Below are 23,420 nucleotides of genomic sequence, written 5' to 3'. Positions count from 1 at the left end.
CAAACTAAAAGCAGGATTAGAGGGATCATTATTCAGTCCAGGAATGTAGCCCAACTCATCAATAGTATTTCTTGCAGTACTATGCGCAAAAGAACAAGAACAAAAGTCTCTTCAATTTCATGAACTTATAACACACACACACACACACACAGACACACACACACACCGACACACACACTAACCTGATGAAAGACTTCGTTCACAAAGTTGACATAACCTCACGTTGACAAGAGAATCCTCTGCACCATTTCATACACGGTGCGGTGCTCTTCTTCAATCCTACAAAGGCTGGAGTTGCTGAGTCTTCGGTCGGACAAAGTGCTGCTGTTGGAATGGTTTTTGTCCTGCTCTGCAGGCCCACCGCCATCCAGCTCCACCACACTCTCTTGCCCCACACCACCACCAACAGTCTGGAAGAAAGTCTTTACCACTTCTTTTTCTTTTTTTTAATAATAATATTTTTTATTATATTATGTTAGTCACCATACAATACAAAAAAACTAGGGAATTTTTGATGTAAAGTTTTTGATGTAAAGTTCCATGACTCATTACTTGCGTATAACACCCAGTGTACCATGCAATACGGGCCCTCCTTAATACCCATCACCAGCCTATCCCATTCCCCCATCCCCTTCCCCTCTGAAGCCCTCAGTTTGTTTCCCGGAGTCCATAGTCTCTCATGGTTCATTCCTTCTGTTCCCCCCCGCCTTTTTCCCCCTTTCTTCTCCTACTGATCTTCCTACTTCTTATGTTCCATGAATGAGTGAAACCATATGAGAATTATCTTTCTCTGCTTGACTTATTTTACTTAGCATTATCTCCTTCAGTCCCGTCCATGTTGCTGCAAAATTTGTGTAATCATTCTTTTTGATGGCTGGGTAATATTCCATTGTATATATGGAGCACATGTTCTTAATCTGTTGAAGGGCATCTTGGCTCCTTCCATGATTTAGCTATTGTGGACAATGCTGCTATGAACATTGGGGTGCATATGGCCCTTCTCTTCACTATGTCTGTATCTTTGGGGTAAATACCCAGTAGGGCAATGGCTGGGTCATCGGGTAGCTCATTTTTTAACTTTTTAAGGGACCTCCACACTGTTTTCCAAAGTGCCTGTACCAACTTGCATTCCCATCAACAATGTAGGAAGGATCCCCTTTCTCCATATCTTCTCCAGCAATTGTTGTTTCCTGCCTTGTCAATTTTTGCCATTCTAACTGGCATAAGGTGGTATCTCAGTGTGGTTTTGATTTGAATTTCCCTGATGGCTAATGATGTTGAACATTTTTTCATGTGTCTGTTAGCCATTTGTATGTCTTCATTGGAAAAGTGTCTGTTCATATCTTCTGCCCATTTTTTGATTTATTTGTTTCTTGTGTATTGAGTTTGAGAAGGTCTTTGTACATCTTGGATACCAGTCTTTGATCTGTAGTGTCATTTGCAAATATCGTCTCCCATTCCGGGAGCTGCCTCTTAGTTTTTTTGACTGTTTCCTTGGCTGTGCAGATTCACTTTTTCTAACTGCTCATTCCATGAAATACAATTTCAGGAAACCCACAGCCCACAAATCACTATTGAATGGTGCACTGAGACTTAATAAAAGTATAACTAAGGGTTATCAGACAAATAAATACAAATGTCATACACAAAACTGAACCATCTCAAGCTTTCTTTTTCATTCCCAAATGGGCTTTTATGGGTTTTAATGTCAATTAATATGCTGATAGAACTGCTAAAAAATGGTCACTGCTGAAATTTTAAAATCACCACTCTTTCTCTAATGTATGTTGAAGTACTTTTATCTCATACAAAAATGAATTACTAAGGACTAAATAATACTTCACCGAACACATTTTCAGCTGAAGTGATGCACCAAGAATGTACAGTTTGTTCAGGTTTATGCTGTTGCTGTCAACATAGTATAGGGGATGTAAGAGCAACTGTCCTTCCGTTCTCCCATGAATATTTGTTATACCAGATTCTCCAAGTGGTAAGAAAACTTAGTCTAGAAGATGCACTAATTCATCTCCTCCCTGGTGAAAAATACTGTTAAAGGTATTAGTAGATCCCGAAGCAAATTCACTTTGGGAAAACACACACACACACACACACACACACACACACACACACACACACACAAACCCTCCAACAGACCTTTAATACAATAATAAGGGCAAAAGTATAAACTCCATTTGGAAACAGCACTTAAAATATTGTTTTGAAGGGCTTTTACAAGAGCAGTATATTCTTTGAAAACAGATTTCGGATCAACTGATTCAGTAATATTCACTTTACATAGGCAAAATTATATTAAATTTCAAATTCCAAACAAAAACTTTCAGGAGACAAATGAAATTATATCTGCTTTATTCCTGCAACTCTATCTCCAGAATCTAATATTCAGTTGTTTAAATTGCTGCTTTTTCTCATGTACAATGCAAATGAAGAGAGAAACACAGGAGACACATGTTAGATGAGGCAGGAAACACAGCTGCGAGGCACAAACAGGAGTACAGGAGGCAGCTGATTAGCTGAATAATGACCCCCCCCCAAAAAGATGTCCATGCCCTAATCCCCAGAACCTTTGAGTATCTCACCTTACCCGGCAAATGGGATTTAGAAGGTGTGATTAAATTCAGGGGTGAGAGGGAGCGATTATCCTGGATCATCTGGGTGGCCCCAATGTAATCATGAGTATCCATAAGGAGACAGGAGGATCAGACACAGAAGGCCATGGGAAGATGGAAACAGAGGGAGAAAAGGTGATATGATGAAGGGCCACAAGCCAGGGAATGCAGGAAGCCTCTAGAAGCTGGACAAGGCAAGAAAATGGATTCTCCTCGAGAGCCTCCAGAAGGCAGAGCCGCACACCTGCCAACACCTTGATTTTACCACACTGAGACTGATTTTGAACTTCTGACTTCCAGAGTAATTTAATTTAAGTAATTTATTACTTCCAGGTAATAAAATGTATTGTTTCAAGCCACTGAAAGTTTGTAATTTGCTGCAATGGCACTAGAAGACTACCATAACAACTCACTGTGAGACCCACTGAGAGTCTATACAATGGCAGTGACCATTTCTAGGTATGGCCATCTGCAGGGTGTGGCAGCGCTGGGCTGGACAGGTGTCTGCCAGAATCCATTCCCCCTCCCTAATGGAACTCCAGGGCTCTGTGTGCTTCCTCCCCTGCGGCCCAGGTGACTCACAGGAAGCTGGCCCCATCCACAGGACCAGGGAATGGTTCTGTTTTGTGGGTCATTCACATAGCCAGCTTCAAATGAGTCAGTGCCTTGTTACTATTCCCGGAGAGACAAGTAAACTAGGTTGTCCCACTCAGACAAAAGATAAGGGCTTTACAGAAATATCTGGGTTGTCTCTGAACACGAACAAGGAAGGCAGTGCCCCTGCTGCTGGCAGCCGTCTTATAATCAGTGGGAAGTGGAAGACAAACCTGCCAGAGGGAAAGGGCAGAGTAGGGACAACTGTACAGAATCATGGAGAGAGTGTGAATAAACCACATTCTCTGCCAGCCCTGCCATGAGCTGCTTCTATAGGAGATTAAAATATTTCTTTTTTACCTTTAAGATACTTTGAGTTATGGAGTCTTCTTCTGTTAGGATGATACAACCATCCAAACTCATTTGGAAGGTCAGACCTTTATGACACTAAGAAAGCCAGATAATAAAAGTAGATGACTCACAAGTGTGAATGACCAATGAAGGAAAAAAACTGGAACCTTGAATCAGCGGTTAATCTGCTATTCTTGCTACTTATCATCATCCAAATGTATTTTTCAAGAACGAGAAATTTATTTTCAGTGATGGTTTTCTGAAATTTTGAAACCAGGTAGGAAAAAGTCACAGCCTTTAAATAGACTATTTTGAATTGACTTAATAATCACACAAGATACAATGTAAAATTTATCAAAGAATGTGGCTGCATTTCTTATATATGGTTTCATACAAATTTTTGTCTACCTGATGATTTTTAGTTTTTGTCTACCTGATGGGTGAATAAAGGTCTCTCAGCACGGTCCAGAACTAATGGTGTTCCCTGGCTCCGTGAAATTCAGGGTCATTTTTATTTTCTCTTCCATGAACTTCTCTTTCATCTCCTTTTGTCTGTTTTTCAATTGGATGTTTGTCTTCTCATCAGTTTGTAGGCACTCTGTATATATCAGAGGCATGAACTCTCTTAACAGCTCTGATGTTACCGATGCTTTTCACAGTCTATTGACCGAGTGTGGCTTTACTGTATCTTTTGACATACAAACTTTTTCAAATTTGTAAAGTAAAGTGGGACCTCATTTTTTCTGTGGCTTGTGGGTCTTATCTCTACCTAAGGTGGTCTACCACTTCCCAAATGTATATATTCCCCTAGATTGTCTCCTAAATTCTTTATCATTTTGTTTAATACATAAACCTTAAATCAATTTAGGACTTAAATCAATCCAACATCTGCTTACATATGTGATATGAAGCAAGGTTCTGAGAAAGAGAGAAAGACAGACAGTTCTTTCAACTCTGAGGGTTCTAGATTAGATTCAAAATTCAATGCTACTCTGTCTCATTTTCTAGAAGGAACTTGTGGTTTCTCTCTGGAACTCTGGTAATTTTTCTCTTAATTCCTTAAAGTCCAATAGGTTTATGTCTGTTTAGGTTTGTGTCTGTTTAGCTAACTCTCCCTGGGACTCGAAGGCCTTGTTAGTCTAAGGCATGACTTTTTTTCAGCTCAAGTAAATTTTGCATTAGTTCAATTATCACTTCTGATTTTTTCTCCTTTTGTCCTCATGATACTTGCAAGGTAGGTCTGGACCTCTCCTCAGATCTTATTTATTCATTTCTGATTTCCATTTCTTTGAATTTTTCCTCAGTGTTGTTATATATTCCTTTGGAAAATCAATTTTGTTCTCGGCAGTGATCATTACTGTTTACAGTTTACCTATTAAATTTTTAAACTAATGAATTTAAAGTTTTTAATTTTATTTTAAAGATTTTATTGATTTGAGACAGAGAGAGAGAAAGCACGAGCAGGGGGAGAGGCAGAGGGAGAAACAGACTCCGCGCTGAGCAGAGGCCCAATGCCGGGCTTGACTCCAGGACCCCGGGATCATGACCTGAGCTTAAGGCAGACACTTAACCGATTGAGCTACCCCGGCACCCCAAATTTAAGGTATTTTAAAGCTTTATTTTTATTTTTTAAGGACTTGTAAAAATTATTTGACGGGGAGAGAGAGCAAGAGAGCAAGCACAAGCAAGGGGAGTGGCAGAGGGAGAGGAAGTGGGAGATACAGATCCACCGGTAAGCAGGGAGCCCAATGCGGGTCTTGATCTCAGGACCCCGGGATCATGACCTGAGCCAAAGGCAGATGCTTAACCTGACTGAGCCAACCAGGCACCCCAAAGCTTTCTCTTAAAATCTTCAGTAACTCTTTTGTTGCTCTTACTGCAATTATATTCCCCTCAGACTTCTTTGAAACTAAGTTTCTCCAGTTCTTCAGTCAGTTCTTATCAAAGCGGTGCTTCTCCATCAAGATGCTGTCACTCGGGTGCGTGCCCTCTTCCAGCTCAGGCCTAGTCACGCTTCTGGGAACTCCAGGGTATCAGCAAACTTGCTCTAAGTGGACCACGCTTTGTGCATAAAACCGTGTCTCTGCCATGAAGCAGCTGCTCTCCAATCTCCTCAAGTGGTTCTGCTCCACCCAGTGCAAAGTCCCTAAGCAACTCAGTCTGCTGGGAAAGCCCCATTTGTCTGTGACCGAGGATCGCAAGAGAGGGAAGATACACCACCGGCCCCACACAGAAAGAGGTCTTCACTGAAGGCCTTCGAGAGAGACAGCCTTTTCTTGCAGGGATTCCATCATGGCATCCTGAAATCCTGAGATGCTCTTTCACTCCTTCCCTGAGATCCCAAGAGGGCACTTGGCAGTCTCACGGGTCCTTCCCATGGCCCACCTCCATGATTCCTGAGGGCCTTCTTGGTGCTGGGGATTGGTGAAGGCAACCTGATCTTATGCTCTGAGGTCACTGGTACTTGATCAAAGGAGGGAAAATAAGAGGGGGCCAGGAGTCTGCACAAAACAGCCACCTTCTTAAAATGTCTCCCTGGCCCCTAAGATCGCCTTGTCATGGCAATTTCAACGGAGCACTGCAAGTGCTACCTCAGAGCTCCCTCTGACACCTCAGCAATACAGAGAGAGCCCACCAATAAAACCAATCCCCATAACCAACATTCTTTAAGAACCAAAAACCCTAATAATCAATTACTTTGGTATGTGTTAGCATATTTTTACCTACGTAAAAGATAAGATGAATGACATACCTGTATGATTTTGAGCAGTACATCAACTCCATTTTTAGTGTTTTGTGTTGTAGTCAGATACTTTTTTGGAAAAGAAAGTTACAATCTATTTAATAAAAACAACACGAGCTGACATGTATGGAATTTTTGTACTGTAAATGTTTTCATCGTCTCACGTTGTAGTAAGGACACTGGCTTTGGTCTCAAATGGGGGATGTCAGGAAGAAAAAAGAACACATGACTAGGTTCGTGAGTGTAACCCCCACGAATGGTTCAGTTTCTTACTGAGCACATATGTATCTGGTTGTATGAATAGCAACTAAAATTAAAGAACCAGAAATTATAAAAGATGACATCTTTTGGTAGACTTGTTTCTGACTCTGCCTTGCAACCTGACCAAGATGGGACAGTGGCTATTGTTACTGTTGGCTTGTTACAGCAATGGCATAGAGCTATGGAAGTACCAAGCTAATAACTCTTTTTAACAAATTTGAGACATGACATGAGATTATAATAGTAAAAATATTTTCACATACATTATAACTAATTTAACCTCATTTTATGACTGAAATAAATCTAAAAGCATGTATAGACATTTTTCATCATTTTAGGTATTTTATTATTTTTTAAATCATTTTAGGTATTTTAACATCCAATATTACACTAATCAAATCCACGGGACTTTAGTTTTATATCCTTTTCCCTTTAGATGAATCCAAAGAATAGAATCAGTATAAACTACTTTATGTCTGAAAGAATTCATCTTTGAGATATCGAACACCACCATTTCCAAAAAAATTAATAAGAAGTCACTTTATCATTCTTTATATTTCATAATCCATACAAAAAAAATTACACGGTATTGGATTTGTCCAACTCTCTTACTAAGTTTATTACGACCGGAGGTACTTGCATGAGGAAGACAAGTTCTCAACGAATCACTTTTAATTTCAGCATATTAAAGTATGCTATATGTTCCACAGTGAATACAGACTATTTTATAAAATCAGAAACAAGTTCTGAAAATAATACCCACATATATACAGCTAACAAATACATATCTCAGTACCTCTAAAGGTTAGTACTTCTACGTCTTTCAAAATGCATCAAGCTTCTGCTGTTTTCCCCTGATCCAAGCGTGCACATGTGTGTATATGTATATAAACACCCAAAGACAACTGAATTAGTAGTCCACATTCCCCAGATGGATTAATGTCTTTTGTGACCTTCTCCCCTCCAAAATTGTTCCTGATTATTCATTTTAACTAATTTTTGCCTGCTTTAAAAGAATTGGGAGAGGAAAATTTGCCTCCCCACCCCCGCATCAATCTAAGGGATACTTGTGTCCTGTGAGCCTTCATTTCTCATAGAAGAAAAACTTTAGCAGTGAAATCAAAAATTCCCTTATGTTTCCTTCCTTTCCGGGGCTTACTCTCCCTAGGTTGCCCAGCTGCCCAAACATCGGCCCCTCCATAAGAAGCTGTAAGTAGCACCTGCTGGATGAAAGATCCAAGATAAAAGAAAGGCCTACTATGGGCAGTTGGGTGGCCCAGGCTGGCCTGCCTCGCCACTGAGCAAGGTCTGGGGTCACATTACCCCACCACCTGGAAGAGAAGACTTAAAGAAACTTTATTTTAACATTAAAAGATTTGGAAATATAATTACGCCAAAAAAAATCATGACACGTGTTGAACTCTTTCTGAGTACAGGAGCCACAGTTCCCCTTTCCTACTATGAGCTCAGCTACAAATAGGTAGTTTGTACAAACAGGTAAAATCATTTATTAGGAAACTTTAAACCTCTTATAATAAAGTTACCATTAAATATAAGAATAAAATGACTATTTTACTTAAAAATAAACAAAGGTCACTTTGTTTTGTCCCTGTGGACATCCTCTAGACATGGCCCAATCAGTACTTACCAAGTACACGTTTGTAGATGTTTGTTAACTTAGTAAATGATGGAAATAAATGAGGAAGATAATACTTTTGAAACAATGTAAAAAGAAATTTAAAACCAGTATCTTGGTTCTCCTTATTCTTCTACTCCAAGCTTGCAGCCTTTGGATAATATGTGGGAAAGAACATACGTACATTTACATTTCAACTTAATGTCTACTAAACTGAAATGCTGTTATCTTATTAAAATTCCTATCCTAAATAAAAAAACAAACGTGACAAATTATGGTGACAAATAATCTTGACAATCATGTAATGAAATCATATCTTAAAACTCAAACGATGAAAAGAATGACTACCTTAAAACAAAGTGGTTAACTATGTTAGACATTTTTACTGAGAATTAAAAAAAAAAATCACCCAAAGATATCATGTTTTTAAACTCGCTCTACTCATCACACCTGTATTTTTTTCCACCTTCTCTATAATGATTTAACATTCTTTCTGCCCTTAAAATATTTAGTCAGATGTAATCTGTATTTTTCTTAAACTCAAAAAGGGCCATTTATAATAAACAGGAATTAAGGAAATAATCCCTCACAAGAATTTCACACAATGTTACATGGGTACATGAAAAATCATTATCATCAGAAGGCAAAGCTACAGAAACTTGAAAAGTGCATTGTCTTTATTAAAAGGAATCCACAGGCTAAGATAAGCCAGGCCTGCCAGTCCAGCTACACCTGTCCCAGGTTCTTTTTTTTTTTTTTAGATTATTTATTTATTTACTTGACAGAGAGACAGCCAGCAAGAGAGGGAACACAAGCAGGGCAGTGGGAGAGGAAGAGGCAGGCTCCCAGTGGAGGAGGCTGATATGGGACTTGATCCCAGGACTCTGGGATCACGCCCTGAGCTGAAGGCAGACGCTTAACGACTGAGCCACCCAGGTGCCCCTGTCACAGGCTCCTAATACTGGTTAGAACACAGAGGACTCTAAAGCAGAGCTTCCCGACCTCCTTCATGCCGTAGCCCACTTAGAAAGTGGAAACATCTGTGCAGCATCTAAGGTCAAAGGATGAGGGGCTTTGGCTGCCCCTGGGACAGAGGGGCTCCATGTCAGCAACCTGGCAGCAGTTCTCCGGGCTGAGCCAAGAGAGAAACTCTGCTCTGAGGACTCAGTAGAGAGAAGGGAGGGAAGAAGTGTGGGATGGACATGCACATACAAGTCTGCACACTATTCAGGGGGTTCACAGTCTACATAAAAATCCTCACCCTCTATCACCGGCATCCTTCCTCCAGTGGGATTCTGGGGATTATGTCATATCTGAGGTTGCACAGTTCATTAGTGACACATCTAGAATGAGACCCAAGTGCCCCAACACATTCAATTTCTCGATACTCCCTGCCAATTTCCAGGGACAGATGGAATACTCTACCACTTCTGAACAGGTGGAGTCTGAAATGCAGGTGCAATGGGCCAGTAGGGCCAAAATACACAGCTTCTAGAGGACAAGAGAATACTCCAATCTGCTCTCGGGATTTTGGAGTCCGTGTGTTTCTGATGCTGGATAAAGGAAATGGGAGAGGAGAGCAGACAAGATTACCCAATAGGACAGAGTAGTCAGAAAGGGAGCAAGGACTGTATCTTGAGGGACAGCAGAGAGAAACAGACCCCTAAAGAAAACTGGCAAGAAGAAAGGGAGGAGGAAAGAAGGAAGAAAACATTAGGGGAAGAGAGATATCATGAAGAAGGGGCAGTCATTGTCAGATCACCTGAAACACTAAAGTGTCCTTCCTCTGGACTTGACCACTAGACCTCCTTCATGGTCTTGGGCCTCTTTCTTTTTTTATTTTTTTTAAAGATTTTATTTATTTATTTGACAGAGATAGAGACAGCCAGTGAGAGAGGGAACACAAGCAGGGGGAGTGGGAGAGGAAGAAGCAGGCTCCCAGCGGGGGAGCTCGATGTGGGGCTCGATCCCAGAACGCTGGGATCACGCCCTGAGCCGAAGGCAGACGCTTAACGACTGAGCCACCCAGGCGCCCCTTGGGCCTCCTTCTTAGCAGTGACAGGGAAGGGGCAGGTAGAAGTGAGTGTCAGGAGAGGAAGTGGACTGAGCAAAGATTATAACATCAACAAACTTGGTTGTGGAGGACACAGAGACTGGACAGAGTTCCCAGGAAGAACTCAGAGACAGGAGAAGTGTTGGCTGAGAGAAAAGAATTCAGTAGTTTGTTTTTGAACCATATCAGAAATGTAGACTAGGGGAAGGGATCACCTACTGAAATCATGAACTAATGATCGTAATTCCACATTCAGTTGGTAAACGTCACAGAAAGGAACATGTGACATCAAGTTGGTCTGGGCTGTTGGCACAAAGAGATATGCTTTCGCCCCATCTTCCGGCCTGCCCTGCCTATTCCTGATCTGCCGATTCAGCCTCTAGGCCTGCCTCCTCCCCGATCCTGCCTTGCTAGCATAGGATTAGGGGTCAGGAAGAAGAAAAGAGTCAAGAACAGATTAATATACTATGAGGGAATACAAAATATATATGGGTCTCTGCCCCAGTTCCTGGCATAGGGCCCCTAAAACTCTTGTAATTTCCGAAGTGATAAGAGCACGAGGAGCATCTTTTCTTTTAATAACACAACTCGTAGAGGTCTCATGGGCTCCCAGATGGTTCCCGAGTGAGAGGGCTGGTCACCAGAAACACCACGCCATGATTAGAACTTAGAATTTTCAGCACCCCCATCCCGACCCCTCCATTCCTCCAGAGAGGGAAGAGGGGCTGGAAGTGGACCATGTCTATGTGAGGAAGCCTCCATAAAAATCCCAGTAGCAGGGATTTCAGGGAGCTTCCAGGTGAATGAACATATCCACATACCGGGAGGGTGACAGCTCCACAGAGACAGACATTCCTGTGCTTGGGACCCTCCCAGACTGTACCCCTTGTGTCTCTGCATCTGGCTATTCATCTGTATCCTTTATCATCTCCTTTAATAAGCTGGTCAATGAAAACAAATGTTTCCCAGAGTTCCCTGAGCCACTCTAGCAAATCAGTCAAAGCTGAGGAGGAGTTGTGGGAACCTCTGATTTGTAGTCAAGTTGTTCAGAAGCTGTGGGTAACCTGGGGCCCTCCTACTTGTGACTAGCACCTGAATGTGATGGAACAGTCTCATGGGACTGAGCCCTTAACCTGTGGGATCTGACGCCATCTCAAGACAGACAGCGTCAAAGCTGAGTTAAGCCACAGGACATTCAGCTGGTGTTGCAGAGTTGTCTGGTGAGGGGAAAACCCAAACATTTGCTCACCATAAGTGCTAGAAGCAAAGTGCTCTCTGTGAATGTAGTAATACTACGAAAGTGATGGAGAACTGAATTTTTTTCCTTTACATACACACTCACACAAAATAGTACGTATGCCAGGTCTTTGCTGATGTGAACTGACACATATTCTATTTCTAGCAAAGTATCACAAAGAATCACCTCAAGGAAAAAGCAAAGATACAAAATATGGATAAGCAGGAAGAAAAGAAGCAATGTCTTCTCTTTCCCATCAAGAGTAAGACCATTACTGAATTATCCATGATTCTGCTCTTACCTGAATAACCATATATTTCAACAGTATCTGAAGAAAAAAGCATGTTTGGTCCTCAGTGATCTTTTCCCCTCATATGGCTGGCAGGAGAGGAGTGATTTCTTCTGGATATATCTTTGCTGCAGAGTGGGGAAAAAAGGAGAGCTCTTTCACCAAAGTTAAAAGGACTTTTTTAAAATGGCCACTATTAAAATACATCTGCTGCTCCATTGGAACCTGCTCACACTGTACTCCAGGCCACTGTGCATGAAGGGCTTCGAAATATGGTACAAATGTCCATGATGCTTCCTCTCCCTCTCTTTCAAATTCTGCTTTGGTCAGCTTAAGATCAAGTACCTGTCATTGGGCAATCAAGTGTTATGCACTAATAAATCAGTGGCCCTAACTGCCAAGTTTCTTGAAAACTCACAGGACTCAAATGGCTGCCATTAATACTCCCAGGAGGCCACTACTGTCCTTCCATGAATGCTGCAGGAAAATATAGAGCTGGCCAGAAAGAGCCTGGGTGAGCAGACAAATGTCCACTCATGAAACAGTCATGATGAGGACAATAAACAGTAGTTCAGGATGGTGGATGTAAATCTCATTAACAGCCATGAAAACACTCCAGACACACCATGTGTCTCTACTTCTTGGTATTGCCAACATCTGTCCCCTCCCTTCCATTCCTGTTTCCACCACTTCAGTAAATTTCTCCTGTCATAATTTCATATAAAATAGGCTCTGGTTCTTCCAATTCTAATGTCCATAAGACTTTACTATGAATATGAGCAGGGAGTAATTCCTCCTTTGAACCCATCTATGAAATAAGACTTCTATTCAGGAAAATGGGAAACCAAGGAATTCCTCAATGTAACTTCAAGAGTCATTTCAACCTGTGAGGTCTGCTAATGCTCCTCACCATCAGCCACACTAGGGTTAGGACTGATGAGTGTCTCCAGTGTACAGGGCCCCCTGGATGACATGATCGCTAGGAAACCAGGCACGAGGAAGGCAAAAATCAGCACCTGCTCTTCTGCACAGTGTGTCTGAAGTGCTTGAAGCCACAGAAGAAACAGCCTGATTCCTTCACATCTTATCTAAAAACAAAATTAAAGGTGACAAAATTAAACACTTACTTGGTTATGCAGAGATGCACTGCAATGCAGAATCAGTTCTGAGAAAGAAAAACTAGAAGTTAAAGGTACTGTTAAATTCCTGCACCAAGTTCTTAGTGACAAGGAAGCAGGCGTGCTGCTAGAAGCACAAGGATTAAGAGCTTGGGGTCTGGACCCACAGTGCCTGGGCTTGAATTCAGGCTCTGCTGCTTGCTGGCTTAGCTGTGGCCAGTGGAGAACCACTGAACTTCTCTATGCATTAGACTCCCCCTCTGTAAAATAGGGATGATAACCGAATTTACCACAAAGCACTTGTACAGGGTTAAGTGAGTTACAACAGTGCCTGTATCATCAACAGTCGGTTATCCTCAAAAACAATGCAAAGATAATTTTCCTCCAAATTTACACTGTGCTTTGAATAGGGTTTATGTCATATCACTACAACATTCACATGTATAATGCAATGTTCTTGAAAAATCTTAGAGCTAAATAAAACCTTGAAGACCTGGTTCAATGGGACAGGGCAGCTCTCCATTTCCCTGCCTCACGTCCCTACTCTGCTCTCTCCAACAGCTTCCCTGGGCTCTGAACGACCAGTATGACTTGGTGGAATACATCAATACAGGCACATGTGCCCTTTGTCCTCCTCTACACTTACTTTCAGTTCCATCCCATTCTTAGAATTTATAAACACAGGTAAGAAATTCCGTTTCTGGATTTCTAAATGGCTGAAAGGATAACACCAATAAAAGAAATTAAATAAGGAGAAAAGATGAAAAATATGTCAGATGAAGCTGAAAGATGCAGTGAGCTCCAAATGTAGGCAGGTGAGGGACTGGCTGATCTCTCAACTACACCAAGGTAGTGCAGATTCCTCAAGAGGAAGTGTTTAAGCCAAACATGAGGCTCTGCAGGAAAGCCAAAAGAAAAGGGGGAGGAAAGGGGAGGGGAGGGGAGGAGAGGAAAGGAAAGGAAAAAGAAAAGGAAAAGGAAAAGGAAAAGGAAAAGGAAAAGGAAAAAAGCAGGCTTGGCTGGCTCCCCATAGAAGTCAAATACACTGAGACAGACATCCTGTGTGGAGACAGTTCTACCCCATCAACAGTGGATTCCAGGACACACTCAGACATGCCCATGGACACACCACTGCTGTGTACAAAACTTTAGGACCACTCACACCCATCCCCCTTCCCCAAGCAGGCAAAATAAGTGGTGACATTGCTGAATACGAGAGAGAAAAAAATGACATGGCTGTGTGTATATCTAACCAAATCATGTTAAATTTAACAGGAGGAAAGTTTCTACAAAATTCTATTATGTCACCAACTTCTTATGTTAACTGTATTTCAGTTAACAAAATGTAAATAAGGCTAATAATAAACATGAGGTCACAACCTGATAAGTTTTAACTATAAGACTATTAATTGAAGTAGGAGGGATAAGATATGGAATCTATTGTGAAGCTAAGAATAGTTCACCTCCCTTTTTCAACATGTAAGAAATAGTTAACATCAAATTTTAGTGGCTATGAGTGTTTAAATAAGTATAAAACAAAAGGTATTTGAACTTATCAAAGGTACACACAGAACTACAAGGGAATAACCTCCCATAAAATACGTTATCTCTGGCTGGCTTCTTTTGCCATTTATGTTTTAGGGTCATCTTATCTAGCATCGAATAGTATATATCATTATAAAAGGTATGTTCATTTTAAAATAAGCCAATGTTAACCTAAAGTACAAGATTGATATGCTGCAAAGAGGTAAATATTCAACAGGAAGCCTCCGCTGCTCTTTTCCCCAACAAGGGTTCTCAAAACCAGCAAAAATTCTTCAGAGACAACTATAACTTTAACAAGATTACTGGGGTGAACAGAATCCAGCACAGGAACGCTGAAGCTCGGAGAGGAACTCCAACCCCTTCCCTTTTCCTGATGATAAAAGTGGAGCAGTTAGCGCCTTGCCAATGGTTCCATGACTATACACAGCAAAATCAAAATTAGAACTCTGAATTCCAAACCCTGAATCCCAAGCCCTGTTCTCTGAATAATATTTAAAATGTCTATCACAGTAAGTTATGAGATAAGAACAAAAACTCTAACAATATTTGCCATATAATTTTCAATTTAAAATAAAAAGTAAGTTGAGTGGTTTTTAAAGATCTTTTTTTTCCCTCAAAATGGCCTACTTTTGTCACTTTGTGGCACTGATAAATTTAAGAGTGATGCAAAATGCCATTGCACATTCACCTAAAATAAATACTTTAATAGAATTTCCAGTGCGTAGAAGCTTCTTTAAAGTTGAGCCTGAAAGTTTAAAACCGAGCTAGAAACAAAGTACATAAACTTATACCATACACACAAAAAAACTCAAAATGGATTAAGATATATTTTAAAAGATCGGTTTTAGAAAGAAAATATGTACTTGTGACAAAAGATACAATTTTTAATAAATAAAAGAAAGATGACCTTCGGAAAAAAAGCAATGTCATAGGAGAGAGATATATTTAAGATGAAAGTACTTTAAGTATGAACCTCTTCAAAACTCTTAAAAGAGTCAAAATGATTCATATTAAAGTAACATACATGCCTGCCATGGAATATGTGTAAATATCTCATCATGCATAAAATAAATGATTTTTTTAAATCTCTAAAGTTAAAAATAAAACTAATGCTCACAGTACATTTTTACAAGAACATTTTGTAAATATTCAAAACAGCACACTTCTTTCCTTGTGGTGACAATCACATTTATGGGTTCAGTCCTCTAACGGAACTCTGGTCACTGTCAAGGAGAAGGAATCAAAGTTTACTCAGAACTACACCAGTCAACTGCAAAAACTTTGGTGCTGCATCCCACTTCAACTACAAAAGTCTCTCTTACGAGGACGGAAACATATTACCTATCATCCTGTAAAAGTGTTCACGTCTTAGTATGGAGATGGCTTGGCAACCCAACTAAATAGCAGATGTAGGCTCTAAATGGGATCTTAACCTTAAAGAAGGAAGTAATTTTTAAAAATGAAAATATATTGGAAGTTAGGCAAGAGAACATGTCCTCCTAAATTTTTCTGGGAAAAAAGAACTATTAAGATCTCCTGATGAGAAGTTTTATGCAATAATTAAAACTTGGACATCAAACCATATTTTCCCCACCAATGTATTTTAAAGAGATGTTCCACCAAGAAACAGAACCAGTCTCGACAAATTGCTACAGATCATCTTTATGTGGATAGATACATGCATGTTAGTTAAATGCATACAATCTTCTAAATGTTGTGCCATTTATAATACTGAGGCTTAGTGGAAACTCACCATTGTTATGACCATAGTACAGCACTAAATTACCAATGGTTTGTAAATGAGTAAGGGAAGTTAAAGTGCCCTCCTCCCTCTACTTCTCCGGTCACCAAACCATCTCCAGTAATTTTTGGTCTAGAGCCAGCACTTACTGGGCTAAGCTCTCTCACAGTGACAGTTCAAGTGCCTGTCCTCATGGGACTGTTTTACCCCATACCTCTCCTTAACCTGGGGCCATGTTCATCTATTCTTTGACAAAGTCCGGTGTGCCTTAGTTTAATACTGGCTCCAGTATGCCCATGAGGACCTCATGTGGTTGGCACTGTCAACAGACACTACACTCCTCAAGAGATTTGAGATAAATTCTGCACACACAGCTCTCTTTCCGGACATCTGGCAAATCCATCATCTTGCAACACATTCTTGGAAACACTTTCTCCTGGTCATTGTGCATGAGCACTGGGGTTTGTCAGCCCTTTCTCTTCTTTGACTAGGTCCACAGTTTCAACTTTTACGTTTGGCCTACACACAGTTGCCTATATCCACTCATTTCTACATGGAGAGAAAAAAAAAACTTATAGAAATGACAGCCTTTACAAAGAGACATACAGACTGTCTGACCCATATCTGCCAATAGTCCCTGACTTTTTTTGAAATTCACCTAATTTGTTAGAGCAGCAATAGAAAATAAATACATACGTATTTGATCTAGCCCATCTTGTTGTATTCAGAAACTCCTGAATGTGTGAAACAGTACAGGTTGGCAGTTACAAGCCGGAGTCAGAAGTCAGACTGCTATGGTTGAACTGATTCTATGAACTTCAAACTTCTATTGGCTAACTTTGATTGTATTTTATAAATATTCTTTGAATATTTATATTCAAATAAACATTTGAGTCTTATTGCTTTTCAGGAGGGCTGGGTCTAGGACAAGAAGAGTGAGGGGTCTGCACAAGATTTAAGGGGACACCAAAACTCAGTAATCAAAGTAAGTAATATTTTAATACGATACTTTCTAAAAATCAAAATTAATGCAAAAAAATCCATGATGAACATTATTAAAGTTTAAATAAGTACCAGTGTTCAGCTAAGCCATACTGAAGCTTAAGGTAAAAGGAAAAATGTGTACCACTATAGATATGTTTTTATGTTTTTTTAATGGTTTTTTCCAGAACATTTAAACATTGAAAAAACAAAATCTCAATATTAAACAATCAAAAAAGATTAAAACCATCATTAGCTTAAATATTTTGTTTATAAAACACAATGCATTATAATTTTACTTTCCTGGCTTTAATGGAACAAATTCAGCAACATTTTCAAAATCTTCGCTTAGCTTACTTTTAGTTCTAAGAACTGCAATGCTTGACAATTTCTCTTGACAAAGTAACAATCTTTTAGATATCTTTTTAAGGCCACTAGTTCACAAAGATAGTTCTAATCTAATTTTAGCATTATAAAATGGATTCTTATTTGGTTTTAATTTTTAAAAAACTCTCTCTGTATCATGCCTCAAACCAATTAATAAGCACAGGTAGTATACCACACCAGGAAAGGTACAAGAACATGGAGAAACCCCCTTTGGGGTGCTGGCGTGCAAGGTGTGCTGAAAGTTGCCAGTTGAGCAGGAACACAGAACTTTCTGGCACTACAGTATCTACAATAAGCACTCGGGAGCAGCAGTCCACTGGAGGAATCTGAAATTAATCTCAAAAGGAATCAAGGACCTAAATGTGACTCATACTAACTATAGAATTTCTACAAGAAAACATAGAAGATCTTTGTGATCTTGGCTTAGGCAAAGATTCCTTAGACGAGACACCAAAGGCACAATCCATAATAGAAAAACTGATAAACTGGACTTTATAAACATTTTTAAAACTTTACTCTTTGAAGGACACAACTAAGGGAATGAAAAGACAGGTCAGAGATGGGGAGAAAAGATTTCCAAGTCACATATTTGACAAAGAACTTAAATCTGGACTATATAAGGAACTTCCAAAATTCAATAGTAAGAACACAAACAACTCAATTAAAAAAAATGTTCAACTGATGAATGGATAAAGGAGATGTGGTTCATATCTACGATGGAATATTCCTCAGCCATCAGAAAGGATGAATACCCACCATTTGCATCGACATGGATGGAACTAGAGGATTATGCAAAGTGAAATAAGTCAAGCAGAGAAAGACAATTATCATATGGTTTTACTCATATGTGGGACATGAGGAATAGCTCAGAGGACCACAAGGGAAGGGAAAACTGAATGGGAAAAAATTAGAGAGGAGACAAACCACGAGAGACTCTGGACTCCGGGAACCAAACTGAGGGTTACAGAAGGGAGGGGGTGGGGAATGGGGTAACCGGGTGAAGGGTATTAAGGAGGGCGCCTGTGGTGATGAGCACTGGGTGGTATACGCAACTAATGAATCGCCAAACACTACATCAAAAACTAACGATGGCTAATTGAACCTAATAAAAATTAATAAATAAAAGTTTTCATAAAAAAAGTCCCATCAATTCAAACATACACACTGCCAAAGACATACAGTTGGCAAATAGCACATGAAAGATGCTCAAGATCATTAGTCATTAGAGAAATGCAAATTAAAACCACAATAACATACCACTACCACTAAAATAAAAAGACTGATCACACTAAGTGTCAATGAGAAAGTAAAGTAACTACAATAACTACAATAACTCTCATACTGCTGGTGAGAATATCAGCCACTATGGGAAGAGTCTGGCAGTTAAACATATAACTCGATATGATTCAGCCATTCCATTCGCAAGAGTCAGGAAAGCACATGTATACATAAAGACTTGTACACAAATGTTACAGTGGCTTTGTTTATATTCAAATACTAGAAGCAGCCCAAATGCCTATCAACAAGTGACTGGATACACAAACTATGGTGTATCTATACAACGGAACACTATACTAAACAGAAATGAACTATTAATATATGCACCAACACAGAAGAATCTCAAAATAATTATATTGAGTAAAAGAAGCCAAACAAAGAAGAGTACACATTGCACGATTCTATTTCTGTAAGATTCTAGAAAATCGAATTAATCTATAACAACAAAAAGTAGATCAGTGGTGACCTGGAGACTGGGCAGGGAGGTGGGAAAAGGGCATGAGAAAATCACTGAGAATGATGGCTATGTTCATTATCTTGATTGTCATAATGATTTCACATTCTCTTGATTGTCATAATGTTAGGTAAAAACCTATGTCAAAACTTCTCAAAATTAACATTACCTACACATAATAGTTTATTGTATGTCAATTATACTCCCCAAAAAGAACTGCTTTTTTAAAAAGGAAAACACAGAGGAGGTGGCCGGCAAGTAACTAAATGAAAGATCAGAAGGACAGAGGTTGTGCTCAGATACAGGTCTGCATGATGACAAGGGGGCAGAAGATAAAGTCAGGAAACCATGGAGGGTGAGCAGTCGAGGAGCTGATGGGTAACTTGGCATGAAGGCAAAGGACTTGGAGACAGCAAAGCCATTTAAAAAAAAAAAAAAAGGCAACTAAGCCGAAGATCAGAAAACATGGTGGCAACGAGGAAGGACAAGTTCTAGTCAAGGGAGAAGTTTCTACAGAGGGGGTAGTGGATGAGGTCTGGAATGGGCCTTGGAGAAAAGAAAGACCATGATCTCGCCCCCACAGGCCTGAAGGAGACAAAGAAGCCTGAGAGAAAAGCCAGGGTTCAAAGAGCCGAGGAGGTGAAATCAAGAGGCTGAGGCTCTAGGGCTGTGGCTTAACCCAGTAAGAGGATTTCCAGAGGACTGAGTACAAAGTGGGAAGGAGGGCAAGAAATGCAGGGTAATGATGATGAAAGCACCCCAGAGAGGACCCTGGGAAGACACCAAGTGGGTCAAAGGGGCACTAGGCTCAGCCATCACCTGGTAGACAACAAAGGCATGCAGGGTCCCCGTAGTTCAGCCTGGCTGAGATGCATCTCTGGGGAAGTCCTAGTGTAAAGTGCACAGAAGACCCTGTTCCCTCAGGAAGAGGGGGCTGTGGTGTGTCCTGACTATGAGGGACCCAGGGAGGGCTGTCGGGCTCAGGCTCCCCAGCAGTAGTTAGAGCTCAGTGAGCTGTAGAAACTTTGACAAAGAAGGCTGCTCAGAGGTTGTGTTCACATCCCAAGCACTGTCAGGCCACTGGGTAGCCCCAGACATAACGCGAGGGATACTCTTACAAAGTCATCAACAAATCTGCAGTGTATTATGCATTGGTTTTTATATTATGTATCAGAAGAACCTGGCTGAGCAAACTAGATGAATAACGACTCCTATAAAAAACACATATGAGGTACTCTGTGAACCTTCCATTTGAGCCCACTCCTTTAAACTCAAGGGCTATTTATTTTGAAGATTTTTGATAGAAAACATCTCTAGTACAAAACAAATCCTTCCACCCACAGCAAACATTTACCGCATACAGGTATAGCACTGAACACTGAACGGGACAGGAAATGTGCTTCCTAGAGACTCATGAGCAGTAAACCCTCTTAAAGCAAACCCATATAACTTGAATCCTGTACTGATGATGCATGGGCACATGAAAGGGGGCCACAGCCTGTCCCTGCACCAAATATTCTTGGTTTACTGATGTGCCATTCTTTATCATCTCCTCACATCCTATCAGCTCTCATTATTACAGAGATAAGGCTTCAAGTGCCCACCCTTGTCCACCATGATGTATTGGACTAAAATTGACTTTAGGAAAATGTTCCCATTCATAATGAGTCATGGGAACTTACAAACAGTTGAGTAGCAGGTTGGCAGACATCATGGTTGGTGAGTGTTCTGTCAGTCACCTCCCTGATCTTCCTACCCTCTAAACCTCACTTGAAGCAGTATCTCTAGATGCCTGGAATAATGAACAGTGTTCATTTCACATGACAACACTGAGAGTCCAAACAGGCTTCCTCATTCAATGGCTTATATATAGCAAGGAGCCAGCCTTTACATCCTTACGCATAGAGAAACTTATAGACTACTTTCTCCCTCTAAAAACAGTTTAGAGAGAAACAGAACCTCTCTCTTTGCTACTGACAAAACAAGATCGCAGGATAAGAAACTGACTTCAAATGGACTTCACACTGTGGCAGTTGATGCTTCAAATTCACTTCTTTCTCTGTATAAGCCTGGCTATCTGATAGGTCTGAGAACTTTTAAGACTTGCAGAATATAGGACTTGCTCTTATTTTAGGTTTCTATACTTAGGGACATTATTTGTAGTGTGTGGCAGGAAGTATACCAAAGCAGTGGTGTGTGAACCCAGCTTCAAGGTTCTAACTCAGTATTCCAGAGTAACTTGGCCACTACCAGCCATGGTAACATTTAATTAAGTAGTTTATACAGTAGTGGTCTTCATATTAGGTAAGAAATATTAGATAACTAGAATATAAAAGATCTAAAATAAGGGATACTAGGTATGTAGAATGTCTGGAATAGACTAGTGAAAAGCTTCCTGTCCTAGCCCCAAGAGGTTTCGAGGAAGTCAAGAAGATACCGATGCTATGGAAATATTTAATGCACATTCCTTCCTTTTGAAATCTGGTGTTTCCTTATAGTCTCAGTTTTTATAACTAACTTGGTCAAGACCTTGAGTAACAAAATGGTGGCCATTTTAACAAATCCAAATAAACTGAGAAGAATGCAAGAGAACGAGGTCAAGAAAATGTGTAGAACTGCTCATCCACAATCCCTTATCAGCAATTTCAAAATCCAAGAAGCTATGAAAACAAAAGCTTTTTGTGTGTAATTCACTAGTGGACAGGACCTGATCTGCATCTGAACTCATGTGGTGGCAACACCCAACTAACCTGAGGTTATTTTGGATTTAGTTATCCCACTGATGCTGAATATTCATCTCTTAGGCTACAGAAACAAGAATTCTCTTGGTTACAGGGTGCTGTCCAGTCCCCTGGGCTGTTACATATAGACATCAACATTGCGTTAATGTTTCTTGAACATCAATATACCACACTGCTATTCTAAAATCTGAAAAATTCTGATTCCAAAGTAGATTCAGCCTGAAGATCATAATAAAAGGTCTGGAGACCTAACCACCAACTTCTACCCAGTTTGATAAATCATGCAAAAATACATTTATCTGAAAAGAGCCTGTTTGATTCAAGTATTAAGCATATAAGCATCAAAATAAGGATGATTTTATATGCAAATGCTCATACTTTAACATTCTTTTTTTTTCTTTTAAGATTTTATTTATTTATTTGACAGAGAGACAGCCAGCCAGAGAGGGAACACAAGCAGGGGGAGTGGGAGAGGATGAAGGAGGCCCTCAACAGGGAGCCTGATGTGGGGCTGGATCCCAGGACCCTGGGATCACGCCCTGAGCCGAAGGCAGACATTTCACGACTGAGCCATCCAGGCGCCCCTTATACGTCAACATTCTAAAACATGACTCATTCTGACCGTGTTACACAGACGCTTATTCCATACACTAGATAAACTCGCTTATTCTACACACTAAACTAGATAAACACCACCTGTTCTTATGCTGGCTCAGGAGACTAGTACTCTGCAATCCCAATTCAAGAGTCACTGTTCTCAGTCAGACACTATTAAACTGGGTAAAAAGCTAACTGTACCTGCAATCTTAACCAGTCCATGTGGTAATAGTAGCCAGAATTAAGGTGATACCATATACCACCTACTAGATGCATAAAGTTTCACAACACAAAGAGCAAATGAGTTTCTACACCCATTCCTAGTAAGTTTATTCAGGCTGAGGGGGGCTATTAAGCTTCAGACATTTTAAAATACTCTCTGTAGAAAATGAGTAGGGTTTTCATACATACGATATAAACAGAATGAACGGATTATATCTAGCACAAATAAAAAGGTCTGCATGCAGTTATTTCTCATTTTCATCTATTTCTCCTACACCACGGAGTGTTACAAATCCCTACGATTCCCCTTCAGATTATACTTACCATTTCATTTTTTTTTTTAAGATTTTATTTATTTATGTGACAGAGAAACAGCCAGAGAGAGAGGGAACACAGCAGGGGAGTGGGAGAGGAAGAAGCAGGCTCCCAGGGGAGGAGCCCGATGTGGGACTCGATCCTTGAACTCCAGGATAACTCCCTGAGCTGAAGGCAGACGCTTAACCACTGCGTTACCCAGGCGCCCCTACGATTTCATTTTTAAGTTTTTACTTTAAATACACAATGT

General features: G+C 40.3%; 1 pseudogene across 1 annotated transcript in view; it reads right to left on the bottom strand.

Moving 5' to 3' along the window:
* The window catches only part of LOC123778722 (ral GTPase-activating protein subunit alpha-2-like), a 104,202-nt pseudogene that overhangs the window by 20,420 nt on the left and 60,362 nt on the right, over positions 1–23,420 (bottom strand). Inside the window, exons 5-10 of the transcript XR_015720970.1 lie at positions 15,156–15,199; positions 12,702–12,879; positions 11,804–11,919; positions 8,221–8,363; positions 6,325–6,544; positions 183–410 (exon numbers count right to left, since the gene is read on the bottom strand). The product of XR_015720970.1 is annotated as a ral GTPase-activating protein subunit alpha-2-like (transcript). The remainder of the gene's footprint in view (positions 1–182; positions 411–6,324; positions 6,545–8,220; positions 8,364–11,803; positions 11,920–12,701; positions 12,880–15,155; positions 15,200–23,420) is intronic.

This window comes from Ursus americanus, chromosome 22 (genome assembly GCF_024610735.1).
Source record: "Ursus americanus isolate L20-20 chromosome 22, mUrsAme1.1.p, whole genome shotgun sequence".
Lineage (NCBI taxonomy): Eukaryota > Metazoa > Chordata > Mammalia > Carnivora > Ursidae > Ursus > Ursus americanus.
Note: the sequence above shows the minus strand (reverse complement) of the source record. Positions and strands in the feature narration are given on the sequence as shown.